Source organism: Rhinolophus ferrumequinum, chromosome 7 (genome assembly GCF_004115265.2).
Source record: "Rhinolophus ferrumequinum isolate MPI-CBG mRhiFer1 chromosome 7, mRhiFer1_v1.p, whole genome shotgun sequence".
In the NCBI taxonomy this organism is placed as follows: Eukaryota; Metazoa; Chordata; class Mammalia; order Chiroptera; family Rhinolophidae; genus Rhinolophus; species Rhinolophus ferrumequinum.
The window spans coordinates 33,250,493-33,266,298 of NC_046290.1; positions in this window are offsets into that span (position 1 = coordinate 33,250,493).

The following is a 15,806-nucleotide window of genomic DNA, read 5'->3' on the forward strand; positions in this document are numbered from 1 at the left end:
CTACCCCTAGAAATCCAGTCAGCCTCATCGCTCTGCCGTGAGTTAGGGAGTCCAAACCTGTCCACATGGTTTGGGCTTCTGGCTGCCCAGTCAGTGAGCATGACCAGTCTGTAACCTGTGGACCGATAGAGACAGAAGGGAGTCCCTTAGCTGTCCCCCTTAGCTGACCAGGCCTTGGGGCTTGCATGTACCTGGTTTCAATTCTTGGGTCTATGGTTCTTGTCAGTTCCTGCCCTGTTCTATGACTACGAGTTGGGTCCAAATCTCTGCTCTCCAACAAAGCACTGGTAGCATTTCTTTGGAACAATCTCTATATAAGAAAGCCTTAGAGGAGGGTAAGAAACAAGCTGGGAAAGGGTTGAAAGGGAGTGGGCAGAGTTCCAGGAGGGAGTGAGCAATGTTGTATAGGAGAAAGTACAGAATCAGGAGTGGGGCATGCGATGAAAAGGGCTGCACCGATTTCCCTTGTAAGGCGATGGTTACACACACAAAATGAATTGCAAGGCCTCAAACCCTATAAGAAGCATTGTGCTGACACCATAAGACTGTTATTTAGTAGACATTGGGGGCCTTGTGGGTATATTAGATTCAACAGACAGGGTAGAATTTTGTCATTGTCATTATGGTTAAAAGTAATTTGAATAACTCAGGCTTACTAAAGGGGAAAATAAAACAAATTCCTGGAAAAAAATAACTGCCTCTATTATTAATGCCCAATGGGTGAATTAGTTATTTACTGCTGCCCATATAGATGTAGATATTTACCCATGCAATGGTAATTAAAAGCATTGTGCGGAGAAATTTACCTCTACAGACGTAAACAATGGGAATTTCCTGAGGCTTGTAGTCGGTCACAAGCCACCATTTCTCTCTCTTCATATTCTTTCTTGATAAAGAAAATGAACTGAACAAGATTTTATCACACAAACCAATAATTACACCCATTCTTATGGGAACTGCTTATTATCCTTTCTAACAGGCTACAGTGCTTACACAATTAGGATGAAGTTATTATCCATCATTATGAGTGTATCTAAACTGACAAGTTCACGAACTTGTTGCAATGATGTTGCTAACCTTTTTGATATCAGACGGATTATTCATTATGAATTTGTACCAACTGGACAGTTAACCAAGTTTACTACTTGGAAGTGCTGAAAAGCCTGCATGAAAAAGTTAGACAAACTGAACTTTTCGCCAACAATTCATGGCTCTTGCATCACGACAATGCACCAGCTCACATGGCACTGTCTGTGAGGGAGTTTTTAGCCAGTAAACAAATAACTGTATTGGAACACCCTCCCTACTCACCTGATCTGGCCCCCAGTGACTTCTTTCTTTACCTGAAGATAAAGGAAGTAGTGAAAGGAAGACATTTTGATGACATTCAGGACATCAAGGGTAATATGATAACGGCTCTGATGGCCATTCCAGAAAAAGAGTTCAAAAATTGCTTTGAAGGGTGGACTAGGCGCTGGCGTCAGTGCACAGCTTCCCAAGGGGAGTACTTGGAAGGTGACTGCAGTGATATTCAGCAATGAGGTACGTAGCACTTTTTCTAGAATGAGTTCGTGAACTTAAGTTTCAGATCTCGTATGATGAAATGAGACCTCCAGTGAAGAGCAGGCTCAAAGACTAAAGATGGCCACTTCTACCCCAAGAAAATGTCATAGTTAAATTTAAATATCTCAGAGGGTAAGGATTTGGAATGAAACACCTAACAATAAGTTCCTTTAAGGTGAAGGAGACAAGAGAGTAAATTCTTTGATACATTCCAACTTAAGTGGGTATAGAACCTGAAACAAATGCCAACAATAGTACAGGTGACCCCCCCATGTCACAGCCAATGTAGGGTCTGATGGTCACAGTGATGGTGTTAGAGCCTCTGACTTTCCCAGGCTTCTGCAAAGATCCAAGTCTGTCAGGATCCTTAGGTGCAGGATGGTTAATGTGAAAATGATGCAAGATGTAGATACGTTGCAATGATATGGTTTAAGAATTGGCTGTCAGCTTTGATGTAGAGATGGGAGGCAATCATAGAAGATGCAAGGATGAAATATGTGTGATGTGAAAAATGGTGTGAGCTCCATGAGGACAGGAAGGTGGCTGGTGTTTTTCACTCACTATTTTTAGCATCTAGAGCTGTGCCTGGCACATAATAGGTGCTAAAAATATATCTGGTAAAGAATAAAAGAATGAATGGCGCCTGTTAACTAATTGGCAGGCTCAACCACCCCTGCATCCTCTTTGCCCTCTCTTTTGCAGTGTGCTTCCCTCCAATGCTCCTTTCACCCAGCGCTCTGTGGTCACCTTTCCCATGTCTCTCCTCCTTATTTACTTTTGTCTAGCCAATTTATGGGTTTGCTCAGCAAATGTTTTGACTCCAATTGGGAAAACAAGCTCTTGGTGCCATCATTGTCACCTGGCCCAGACTCCCAAAACAAGCCTGGTGTGGAAGGAAATGTCAACTGAAAGGTTTTGGTTTGCCCCTCTGGCAGATGACACAGGGCTTACAAAGCACTTAACGCATCTGGATATCGAATCTGAGCTTCTTCATTGCCTTTCCAGAGAAACCTCTTCTGGCCCCCCTCAGAGCGATTTCCACCTCAGTGGCTCTAGAATTCTGTAAGACAGCAGCTCCCTAGTACCTGAAACAAAACAAAAGTGGAAAATGAAGATGCTGCGTAACACTCTCCTGGAACTGGAGAATGGGAAGACCAGACTCAATTCCTTTATCTGTGATATGTAAGGGTTGGTTAGATTAGTGGTGCTCCATGGATATGACCTGCCCTGTAGTGTGTTGTGCTTCGCCTGTAGAAAACAAAATTAACATGAATTAGTTGCAAACACTTAAAACTCAGGACATTTAAGGTTAAAATCCACATTTCCATCTTCTCTTGAAAAATTCTCTGAATGACAGTAACTTCTTATCCACCATCATTTTAAAATATTTCTTTTCTTTTTTTTCTCCTTTTCTCTATCTTCTGGAGGCATTTCTAGGCTTATCCTCCACTTTACTGATTTAAATTCTACACTGTCATTTCTGCTATCTACTCCTCTGATGCAGATTTTAATTGTACAATTGCCAATATTGTTTCCTTGTAGTTTTTTTTTTTTAACCACTCCTAGCAATCTTTTCTTCCCAACATTTTCACTTTATGTTGTAGCGTGTGATATAACTATATCTTGTATTCTTTTAGCCCTTCACTTCAGAATGGTTTTATCTATGGCTTTTTGTTACTCTTTCATTAAGATCATGTATTATTGAGGATATGAACATTTTCCTAAAAATTTATTTTTACAGCAAGTCATTTCTATTCTTATGCAGTCCCTCTGAGTCATTAGCATTTAAGGTATCAGAATTATCTGGGGAACTTGCGGAGTTGATTTCTGGCTCCATCCTAGAAAATACTGATTCAGCAGGCTATGCTGGTAGAGACTGTCCAGACTGGAGTACAGGTTCTATCATCTGTGACCTAAGGAAATGAGGCAGATGAGCAGAGCACACAGCACAATTTCTCACTCACAGACTTGCATCACGTTGGCTCTCCTGAGAAGAGGTGTAAATTTTTTCTCCTACTTTCAAGGCCTTTCCCTCTAACATGCTGAACCAATTAAATACATTAATAACTCTGGTGCCCGGCAAGCATGCTACCTGAGTTTTTTGTCTCTTCCCAGTGGCAGTGCTTTATGTGAGGGACCTAAACCAGCAATGCTCTACCTGAATGAATACAGGTCTCAGTGGGGAGAGGAGCCCACATCTATTAAAGCAGGGGTGTCCAAACTGCGACCCGTGGGCCAACTGCGGCCCGCAATCAAGTTTTAATTGGCCCTCGGCAAATTCCAAAAATATATTTAGTTTACTTAAATAAACCAGGTGAGGCAATACGTACTTCACCTCGAGTGAGTGGCCCGGCTGTTTGTGTATTTTACCGCATGTGGCCCTTGGTGAAAAACGTTGAAAAAAGTTTGGACACCCCTGGACTAAAGGAACCGAGGTTCCATTCTCAGTGGAGTACACACACCTTGTGCTTCTGAACACAGAGGGACAGGAAAGTAAAGGACAATGTGTGGGACCTTCCTCCTCTTTCTCAGGTGTGGAGCTGCCTCGTGGTTCAAGGGGACATATGGCCAGCTCATGGATACATTGCTAAATTATTTTCTCCTTCACTGTGGATCCATCAGCCATATTAAAAATCTCTCTCAGCTTCCAGCAGTAGGGTTTGTTTTATTTGTTGAATAAGAAGAGTCTTGGGGCAGACGGGTGGCTCAGTTGGTTAGAGCGCGAGCTCTGGGCAACAGGTCTGCCGGTTCGATTCCCACGTGGGCCAGCGAGCTGTGCCCTCCTCAACTAGAATGAAGTCAATGAGCTGCCGCTCAGCTCCCAGGTGGCCAGATGGCTCAGTTGGTTGGAGCTCCAGCTCTCAGCCACAGGGTTGCCGGTTCGACTCTCACAAGGGATGGTGGGCTGCCCCCCGTAGCTAACAATGGCAACTGGACCTGGAGCTGAGCTGTGCCCTCCACAACTAAGACTGAAAGGACAACTTGACTTGGAAAAAGTCCTGGAAGTACACACTGTTCCCCAATAAAGTCTTGTTTCACTTCCCCAATAAAATGTTTTTTTAAAAAAAAAAAAGAGTCTTATTCTGTGCATCTTCATCCTTATTTGAGCCTTCTCAAGTATTTTGTTGAGTTGGAAGGGAAGAGAGGCAGTTGCTACTGGCTAGATAGCATATTAAACAAGAATCGAAAATCTTAGCATGAACAGTCTGAAATGGAATGTAAGATGCTTTAGAAAGGGGGAGGCACTGAGGGTAAGAAATTGAACTCGTTTTACCCAATTGTCATAATTTTGCTCCAATATGCACATGGTTTCCTTCCACTTCTTTCTTTTCCTTTCTCTTTGTATATTATAGTAGAGCTTTCCCTTACTCCTCTTCCCTTTCCGACCAGATTGCCTGAGAGAATTTAGTGCTCTAATTTCTCTAGTCCTAGGACTTCAGAGCTGTTTGGAGGGCTCTATCTTGGCCCCTGTGAGCTTACCTAAAGCTGCCTTAGCAGGCGTGTCTTTCTCCAGATGCTAATACTGTGGCTTTCTATTAAGTCCTTTCTACCAACACGCTTTTCCAATTACCTCCACCCTTTCTTCTCTCCTCCCTGCCGCCTGGCTCCCCATACAGCTGTCATCACTTAGATGTATATTTTGTCCTTCCGGTATTTGTGTTGTTGCACATACCCATTATATTTGTCCTATTTCCACAGTGATACTGCACATTTCTTTGACCAGAGGAACCCAGTCGTCCACTTCCTTTGTAATTTCTCACAGTCTGTTGTCTGTGTCCCACACATGGAGACCCATCGAATGGACATGATTATGTGTTTCCTTTTGTACACACACACCCAACTACAGGCGTACCTCATGTTATTGCACCTCGCTTTATTGCGCTTCACAGATGTTGCAGTTTTTTTACAAATTGAAGGCAAGACCCTCCACCAGCAAAAAGATTACAACTTGCTTTATTGTGGTGGTCTGGAACCAAACCTGCAAAATCTCTGAGGTACACCTGTGTAAGGACAGCTTTTTTTTTTTTTCCTTCTGTAGTGTTTCTGTTTCTTAATTGCTTCTCATTGCCCTCCCCCTTAACTGTAGTCCCACAAGACTTTGGATGGTGTTGGTACTCGAAGTCATAAAACCTATCTTCTCCATGGATGTCTACTACCCTGTAACTTTATACAAGTGGTTTAACCTCAGTGAGCTGCGGGCGCTGATGTCTCTTTGCAAGGTGGGGGTTATAATGGCCGCCCCATAGGGCTCCTGGTTGCTGCTGCTAATAATGAGCCCACATTGTGGTCTTTGCTCCGCTGAGGTGTCAGAGGGCCTCACAGTGACTGTGGCCAACACGCCCGAGCCCCTGGGCCATTAGAATACATGTGACGGAGACTCTTCCTGCCTTGACAACAGGTGGGCACAGCTCTTCAAAGAGGAAGCCCCTGGGCCTGACAAAAGTCACAAGGAACCTTGTTTACAGGGTGTTTGAGAGCTCCAGAGGCCAGGCACACCTCCTCTGAGCACACTGGTTCAAAGGGTGAGACTGGAAGAGACCTCCCAAATCACACAGGCAAAGCCTTTCTGTGTGGGCAGGAGGGATATAGCCCAGGGTTCAAACCCCACTTACATTCCCTGTCCAGAACTGAAGCTTTCCCCAACTCGCACACTGGTTCTCACAGTGCAGCCCAGTCAGTCATACAATCTCTTCCATTTCATTCACAAATACTGTGTACTTTTTCGCCTTCATCCTAGAGCCGCTCAGTGGTGTCCAGTTCCTTCCAGTAATAGCATTGCCTTTTCCATTGCCTGATGCCAAATGAATCATATATGGTCTCATTTTTGAAATTGACATCAATTGATGTTAGGCCTGGGATTTATATAATAGCTAAGATGTTTATGGGCACCATCCCAGGATAACCTTCTTCTCTCAGGCCACAGTGTTTCTTCCTGTGATGGCTGGGTTGCAACTGTATGTAAGTCTCTATAGCTGGCTGGAGCCCCAATCAGTTTCTAGACTTCCAAATCTAGGTCTTAGCACAAGGCCTGGTGCAAAGTAGGAGCTCAATAAATATTTGTGGAGCAAAGGAATACATAAGCCTCATAAGGGATCCTGATGGGAAACTATTTTCTAATTTTGGTGTTAAGTATATGGAAAGACTGGTTCTCTCTTCCAGATAGCAAGTGATAAAAATCGGCCCATTTCCTCCTTCTTAAGTGGAACTTGGGATGGGATGCAAAAAGAGTTCCAATTTGCTAAGCACTCTGTTAATTTGATTCTCCCCCTTAGTGTCCTTGGTTGCCAGCTCCAAATAAAAGCTGAAAGTTCCCAGCAATGGCATCTCCTGGTGGTGGTAATCACTAGTTGGCTGCCCCAGGAAGGACAGCCAGTCCTGTAAAAACCCCCACTATCTTTTATGTCCCTGAAGATGCTGCATGCAACTTTTTTGCAACATCGCTACAGAGCAGTTCAAAGTTGGAGCAACTTCCATTTGTTGCTGCTCCAAGTTCTCTCCGGCCTTGCTACTCAAAGTGTGGTCCATGGATCAGCAGCATTGGAATCACTTGAGAGCTTGTTTAAAAAGGCAGGATCTTGGACTGCACCCCAGACCTACTAAAACAGAATCTCTATTTTAACAAGATTCCAGGTGTTTCCTATGCACATTACACTTTAACAAACATTTCCCCACTATAATGCTGATTCAATAGGTTTAGGTCTAGGGTGGGGCCCAAGTTCTGCGTTTTTAACAAGGTCCCAGGTAATGCTGATGCAGCTGGTCCAGGGGCCACCCTTTGAGAAACAGTTTTAGATTCCTTAGGGAAGAATGAGTGTACAGTGCCTGACCCCCACCCCATCACCTGCAGCTGTTCCAAAGGCAGGGCATAGATGACTGATGTTCCCTTAGCCTAGAACACTCTTTCTCAGTCCCAGCTACACCCCAGAATCATCTGGGAAAATTTTGACCATACTGAACCCTGGCCCGTCCTCAGAGTGTCTGATTTGCATGCTGTGGTAAGGGACTCAAGCATTGGGATTGTTTGGAAATTCCCTAGGTGATTCTAATGGATCAAGAACTACTGGCCAAGGATGAGCTCTTATAATTGGTCAAAGTAAGAGGGCTCCCTGCCTCCCTCTTCTGCCAAATTCTCATCTCTCTCTTGAAGATCTAATCTCTTACATCTGGAAGACTTCACTTAAATTTCTAATTCCGCTTCAAGTACCCACCACCCTCCCAATGATCACAGAACACGTGTGTAAGTCAAATTCTAGCAGCAGCTCCTGAGTAGATGTTCTAAGGCACCTCTGATACTGACTTGAGGGCACACTGATGGATGATTCTTCCTTACAGTCTTTGCCTTGAAACTAATGGTGAAAAGCACCATTCTGTAAAAGACTCCAAGAGGAGCCCTGGTCCTGCTTCTCTTTCTGTTTCACTCTTTGAGTTCCCTTGGAGAAAACCAGGAGTCCACCTATCTGTATTCTTCTGCATCTTGCCCTCAGTCTGCATGCTGGCCCTAGATTCTTTTCCCACATCCCTTCATTGGTTATTTAGGTGCTTGAGGTCTTTTTGGGGCATTTCTGCATGAGTCCCCAGGCTCCTCTCCTCTTCACTCCTGAGGGAAGTGCTGGAGTTTGAGAGTGACGATTAATTACCTCCCTTCTTTTCCACTGCAAGCTCCAAAGCCATTGAGACATGGACAAAGGAGGCCCAGAGCTGGAGACAAGAATGTCCCCTCTGTTGCTGATAAAGCCAGACTGGAGAGAGGGACCGGGAGGAGACCCCAATCAGCTCCTAAGACCTCATACCGCCCTGCTGATATTTCTTACTCCGAACTCCAGGCCTCAACTCTGCAAAATCCAGTCGCAGGAAGCTTCTGGAGAACAGAGAAAATTCTAGTCTTGAAGACGCTTTTCAGACAGGAAGGGATTGCATTGAACACATCCAATTCTCCATCCCAACTCACCCATTAGAGAAGGGGAAGGAGAAGAGAGGTCATCTTCCCAGCATACAAAATGTCCTCTTTTGGGACCAAGATGGAACTCCGGGACAGACTGTCCCAGGCAGTGGCATCTTGCTCAGAGTTCCTCAGAGGTAGGTATCAGGGCTGCAAACTCTCACTGGCCCCCAGGAAAGAATAATAACAAGTGTACAACAATAATCGAACAACCAGGCAGTCAAACTCCTGGTGTACCAGGTCTTTTCTCTGTCTGGGACTATAGCTCTGCAGAGCCAGAACCCCTTGTGAAGTCGCCCTGATTTTCCCAGCGGTCCATTCACGGGACAGGGTTTCACCAGATGTGACAGACTTGGGGAAAGCTCTGCTGGTTACCATCTGCAATAGAAATGTGGAGTGTTTTAACAGAAATATCTTCCCCTCTCACTTACTCACGCTTAGCCAGCGGCGTTATGTGTGGGCCAATGGGAACTTGAAGCTGCTCTAACTGAAAGAAGAGATGCTCGGTGCCAAGCAGTTTTCCAGTAAAATGGTTTTAAAAATAATGGGAGGAAAGACAATGATGACCAGGAGAAGGGACAGGCTTTTAAGAAGTCACTGGAGAAGACTGCTGAGCCTAATTCCAGAGAAACAATATGAATCAGAAGTTCTCTTTGCTTTACTGACTGGAAATGTGGCTGAGGGAAGAATGGGAGGGAGGGCTTGGGGTTCACAGTGGAATCATTGCTGACATTTAGTTAAGACCCAGCTAATTGCTCACAATTGTTTTCTCTTTTCACATTTACTCATCTAAGCTGGGGATAGGCACCACAGAAATAATTATAGTTAGGTTTCTGTCTCTCTCAGACTTGGGCTTCTCTTTGGAAAATTAGCAAAAGTATAGTGGTCTTTGGTCTTAAAAATATTTGACAATTTCCTAGAAGCATCTTCAAAGTCAACAGGTATAAGTTTCATGAGAATTTATTTCCTAAAATTTAAAACTAAAAAGTGGAAAGTCAGTTCCATGAATGGTGCAGGTTGGAGGTTGGAAAAATGGAGGTTGGACAACTATTCTGTATAATTAATGACAGAAGGTAACACTGTTTTCATTTTCAAGGAGACCTGGAGCCCCCTTAAGCTAATTGATCCAGTTACAAGGGTCAGGGATGTAGTAAAGGAACTAAGACCTGCCTGATCCATTGCCATAAACAGGCCCTGTGTTAGGGCTTATGTGTTTGTTTTCTTTTCTTTTATGCTGCTGAACAAAAATACTGAAGTTGTAAGTGAGGACTTTTTACAGCACAAATCTTGCATCATATGTTTAAAAGCTGTGGCAATATCATCTTTTGGCAGAAGCTGTGTAGCCTTAGTCAAGCCATGCCCTCAGGTGTGTCCTTCAGGAGAGGGATGGTTTTCAGAGAGATTTCCCATATGGTGCATCTAATCCATCCACTGACTCATTTTGGATTTGGCGCTGGGATCTGGACCAGGGTTCTGAAGGGTACAGAGTGTGCAAGCAGTCTTGCTGATGGGTGCTCAATGCTCCCCAGTGAGGGGCACCCCCCACACACACCGCCCAGAAACGTGTCTAGGTCTCTGTTTTCCAAATGCAATGGACCTACAATGCTATTCCCTCTAAAAGCTTCTGGATACTCAGCAGCTCACCTCGTGGTTAACTGTACAAAATGTAATCTCCTTTCTCCTAAGGTACGTCACGAAGTTTCACATTAGTCTTTTAATTTGTAATGATTTTCCCAAATGTGTTTGAGAGATGCAAAGGGATTTTAACCTAGGTGGATCTTGCATGCAAACTGAAAGGGGTCCATCTGTGTGCTCATGAATCTTAGTACCAGAGACAGTCGACCAATACAAAGCTTTGGTTGCAGATCCATTGCAGACATGGAAACCCACATGGGCATGTAACGCATCCTTAAACAAGTCTGAAACTGCCCAACTTGGCTGAGAATCATTCAAAGTACTGCTGCAAATTAGGGGGGAAAGTCTCTTGGTTAATTAGCAATACTAAAGAAAAGTGGAACTTCCCATGAACAGAGAAAATAATATTCAAGTTCTTATCAGAGCAGAAATCTGCTTTTCTCTTCTGTGAATAAAATTTGAACCTGAAGCCAGTAAATGTACCATAGAGGTTCTGGCTTATAAACACCTTGACATATCTGAAGGAGAGAAGGAGAGACGGGGGACGGGAGAGAGAGATTTCTCCCATGAATCCCACTGGGTTGTCTTCAGGACACAAGCTTCTAAGCTGTAGGTCTCTGAAGTTATATGGTTTAATTTCAAGAACTTATCAGGGTTAGACTGGTATGCGACGTACGTGTTTCCTTAATCCTGTTTGTTTTTGCTAATATATATAATGCTAACATTAGGCTCCAGCCTCAGACCATGTCCACTGCTGGGTTCTGATGAACGGCTTGGGCAGCCTAACCAAACCCACGTGCTTAAGGACTGTGGACCCTCCTGGGTGAGTGAAGGGAAGAAGGATCAGGAGGAGCTTTCCTCAGTCAGAACACCTTAGTTGAAAGGGAGGGATGCTGGGCCACCTACATGTATTTCGTGTATTTCCAGCGGGACAGGCCACGTCTCCGTTCTGGTGCAAATAGACTGATATTCAACACTGACAGAGATCTGTGAGAGGGCATTGCTTGTTTGCCTGGGACAGCACTCCCCTTCTTTTAGTAGGATTCTTGCTGGTGGGTGGGGGGCTGCCAACCACATTCCTCGTCCCTTGGCCATAGTGATTGGTCCAGTGATGGACATTTGACCTAACCAAAGTCGAAAGGCATTTTCCCAGGGTCTTTCCAACAAGACCTCTCAGAGTTCTGTGGTTGTGAAGGTTTTGAGGTCATAAGCTCAGAGCTGACGATAGGGTCTATGTTTCCAGCCTCAGGTGACAAGTCTGACAGAATATAGTTAACACACCAAAAGAAGCCGAGACCAAGAATGGAGATAGAAAGAATGAGTTCCCTGTGCTTGGGGTGCTGAATCCAGTGGCTGCTGAGGGAAACCCTACCTCCTGCCCTTTCCCTAGTTTATGTCGATCCATAAACACCCGCTTCGTTTGGTTAATTTAGGTTTGGATTCAATTGGGTTTCTCTGTCCCTCTATTGAATGTTGGGGGGCACAGACTGCCCTTTTTGGAATCTTTTCTAACAGAGGACTCACAAAGGCCTTCTTGCTTTGGACCCTTGTAAAAACCTGTGCATAAAGGATAAGGCACAACATATAATTTATCGTACAACCCAGGACACTTTCGAGAATGAAAGTGTCATTGACAATGACACCAGGACAACAACCGTAAGCTAATAATTTATGGGGACCCCAGTGAAGGACCTAGTCTGGTGCCAGTGTTGTGGTCATGTGCCCAGCAGAACGGTGGCACAGACCATAATGCCTCGTGGAGAACGGGGGTACCTGGGGAGCAGTGGAGGACCCAGCTCTAGCAGGCCCTTCACGAGCTCAGGTGAACACTCGAGGAACGCAGGCCCTTGTGCAAGGTTGAGCTGTGAGTGTGACTCCTTTTGTGCCCATGGCTGATGGGACCCGGGGACCTTCAGGCTACAAGCAGGAAAAACAGAAGACTGGATCGCTTTCTCTTGGAACAGGGACTGACCACTCAGGATGTATACCATGCTGCTTGCTCTGAGAAACTATCCCTGATGTCCAGGGTGAGCCCAGTAACTGCATCCGTAGTGTGTAAGCCTGTCCCTTTGTCCGTAGTTCATTAGGCCACGGCAGACTCTGATCCAAATTGAACCAATCAGGTTCTCTCTCCAAAGACTGGAGCTAATTAATAGCTAGTTAACCTTGATGTGGTTGGGAAGATAACACGTGAGCCTTAGGGCAGCCATATGGCCATGTGACCAGAGAACCAGAGAAAGCTAGTCAGCAGTGAGAAGAAAAGAAGCAGATGTTCAGAGGGCAACAGGAATAAGAGGTAGAGTTTGTTCCTGGGTTTCTGACAAGCTTCTCAGGTCTCAGTTCCTCAGGTTGGGCTGCATTCCTGCCCTCAAGCTCCATGGGACACCCCTTATCCTTAGACCACTCCCCACATTTTGCTTCAGCTAGCTCAAATTGATGTCTACTCCTTTCATCTGAAAGTGTCTTAAATAATACCAGGATACTTCTTTTTGACAATTGAAGAGCTCATGTATTCCCTCAATAGTTCGTGGGCCAAACAGTTTCCTCTCTGTACCTTACCTCCAAATCAAAATATCAGTTTGTTCCTCCTCTAATTGAAGCGGCATATTAAAGGAAAACACAACACAAAACAAAACCAAAAAAATGGAAACATGGTCCCCATACTCTGAAGTCACATGGGATCCACATGGACTTAATTAGGACAAGAGACAAACAGATAAACATTCAGGGATGCCTCCTTCCCATACTGTATTTCATAACATGGTACCAACATGTAAAATTGAGATGTCAAGAATGATTTGGCTAAGTTGCTCACTCAGTTTTTCCTAAGGTAGACAAGTGCTGAAACAAAAAGACTCATGAAATTCCAGCTGAAATATACCCAGAGCTGATCCCAGGAAACATTGGGAAATAAATGTTTCCCCAACTCAGCTTTCTGTGTTTTTCTTCCATTTCTGCCTGGCCCCCTTCCCCCAGAGGAAAGCCATCTGAGAAGCTGAATTGCAGTAAAGTGTTAGTGACAATTTGTTACTCTTATTAGGCGGATTTGCATGTTTAAAAAGTCCAGAGAGGGCAATACAAAACCAAAGAAATAACTCTTTGCTCCAATGCAGATTGGTGGAGGAGCTGTTTGGGGGCGATTTCTAATTGTTCCGAAAATTTCTCTACTTACATGTAAAGCCAGCAGTGACCTTGATAAATAAGGTGAATATAAAATAGAGTGACAAAATTTGGAGCACTTTTTTAGTAGTCAGTCTTGGGGAATTTTACCTTTTATTTCCTTTTTGGAGCCAGAAATTCCAAGTCAAAAGCTGGAAATGGAACAAGAATGATTGAAAGGGAAACCATAGGCCGGAGCAGGCAGAAACCCTCGATCCTCGTGTGTGTGTGTGTGTGTGTGTGTGTGTGTGTGTGTGTGTGTTAGGGTTGACCAAAGGACGGGTCCTACCCTCTCTCTGCAGCACAAAGGAGATGGGCTCCTCTCGCAGAAGATTAGAGCTCTTTAGCCTGGGTGGGCGGCCAAACCACTGTCCCTCCTCCACCGCCGGACTGTCTAGCAGAAGTGACCAAGCTGTGCTTAATGAGCCATCAACCCCGTGGGGAACAGAGCTGGAGCCGGAGACGCCTGCCTGGCTTTAACCTAAGCACGAGGATGGGAGCTCGTGATCAGTCTCAGGAGAATGCCAGTGACTGTCTAGAGACCAGTGGAACCTCACCCCGCATGGCGGGTGTGCTGGAGATGCCAGAAAAGTCTGTCAGGGTGGGGGGTGATTGAGCTGAGTGCCTGCATTCGCCTGTTGATGGCAAGGACCCAGCGCAGCACCAGAGATTGAAAAATAAAACTCTATGTTCCACTTTGACTTGGGACTGGGGCAAAGGCTAGCCTGCCATTTGTTCCATGCTCAGTGGGATGGATTTTGAAGAAAGGAAACATTCTACAACATATGGATATGGGTGGTTGGTGTAGTAAAAATGTAGGAATATCAGAAGTGCACCCAAGGGCAAGAGCCTAAGCCTAAAGTCTATGACCAAGCAATACCACTTCTGGTTATTTACCCAAAGGAATTGAAAGCGGGATCTCAAAGAGACAGCTACACACTCATGTTTATTACAGCATTTTGGACAATAGCTGAAAGGTGGAAGCAACCCTAATGTCCACTGACACATGAACTGATAAACAACGGAATATTATTTAGCCTTAAAAAACAAGGCAACCCTGTCACATGCTACAACATGGATGGACCTTGAGGACATTCTAGTAAGTGAAATAAACCACTCATTAAAAAAGACAAATACTGTGTATTTCCACTTCCATGAGGCATCTAAAGTAGTCAGACTCATAGAAATAGAAAGTAGAATAGTGTTTGCCAGAGGCCTGAGGGGAGAATAGGGAGTTGTTGTTGAATGGGTATAGAAGTTGAGTTTTGCAAGATGAAAATGTCCTACGGATATAGGGCACAACAATGTGAATATACTTGACACTGCTGAACTCTACAATTCAAAACGGTTGAGATTGTAAATTGTACGTTGGTCTTTTTATCGCAATTGAAAAGAAATATCCCAGACAGGTGGTCCATGAGGAGCAGGGGGAGTTTCCTTTGTCTGGGGGGAGAGGTGGAATGAGACCACTGGGAGTAGTTTTCCCCAGGAGTAGAGAGGGTGGAAAGAATCAGCAGGTGTCTACCTGATGTAAGAAAATCGATACATTTAGCAAAACCCAGGCTGACTGACTCTGGGGCTGTTTCTGCTTCAGGAGCAGCCCCAGCAGGAGCCCCATTCCTGGGCCTCCTCTTTCACTCACTGGGAAGTAAACAGAGATGGGAGGTCCCTTTTCTGGGAACAAGCTAATCAAATGATCCAACTGCTCCTCCTTACAACCCCGAGAGAGGTACCAGGAAATACAGTTTTGGCTGAGAGAAGGATGGCCATGAATAAGGGAGGCTGTCACGGAAACCGCTCCCCTCCTCCCGACTGGATCCAGACCTCAGCCTTCACTTGCTGACCCAGAGTAGGTATCAGCCAGGGGGCTGTAGTTTGACCCAGGCTCGGGGAACACAGGCATCCAGGCTTCCGCCTCGGCACTTGGGAAAAGAAACTCTTCTGCCCCGTTGGGAAAGGACCCAAAGATAGCCTGGAGGCAGGGAGCTGGGAATCACTGCAAAGGTGGGTTGGGGCATTCAGAGAACAGTTGCGAAGCTTATAAATCTAAACCCTTGAAAAATTCCCAAGTGTCACTCTTGGCTGAGATGGAAGGGAGGAGTAGAGGCTACAGAGAGAGATGCTTCTCCCTCACTGGGAAGCAGTGTTCCTGTGACCCTATTTCAATCTTTGGTAATGAACCATTTCAGAACAACTGAAGTCACCGATAATTACATAAGTTTTCTTTTCTTTTTTCATTAAAAACTCTTAAGGCTCCATCCACGAAGGCCCATTTTTAGTAACACATTGAATCCTGCCAACATCCTGGCTGATTTTGTCTTTACACTTCTAGGAATTTCTGAGGACGTGGGGGTTCAGGCGGCCAAGATGCAAGTGAACGTGTGTGACCAGCTAGGAACTTCTAAGTGCTAAAGATTGGGAAGGTCAAGGGTCAATCTCTCCTAAGTCCCAAAGAATGAGTTGCCCCCTCTTAGGTCTTTTCCTGTGAGTTCTTCTCCTCCAAACTCTT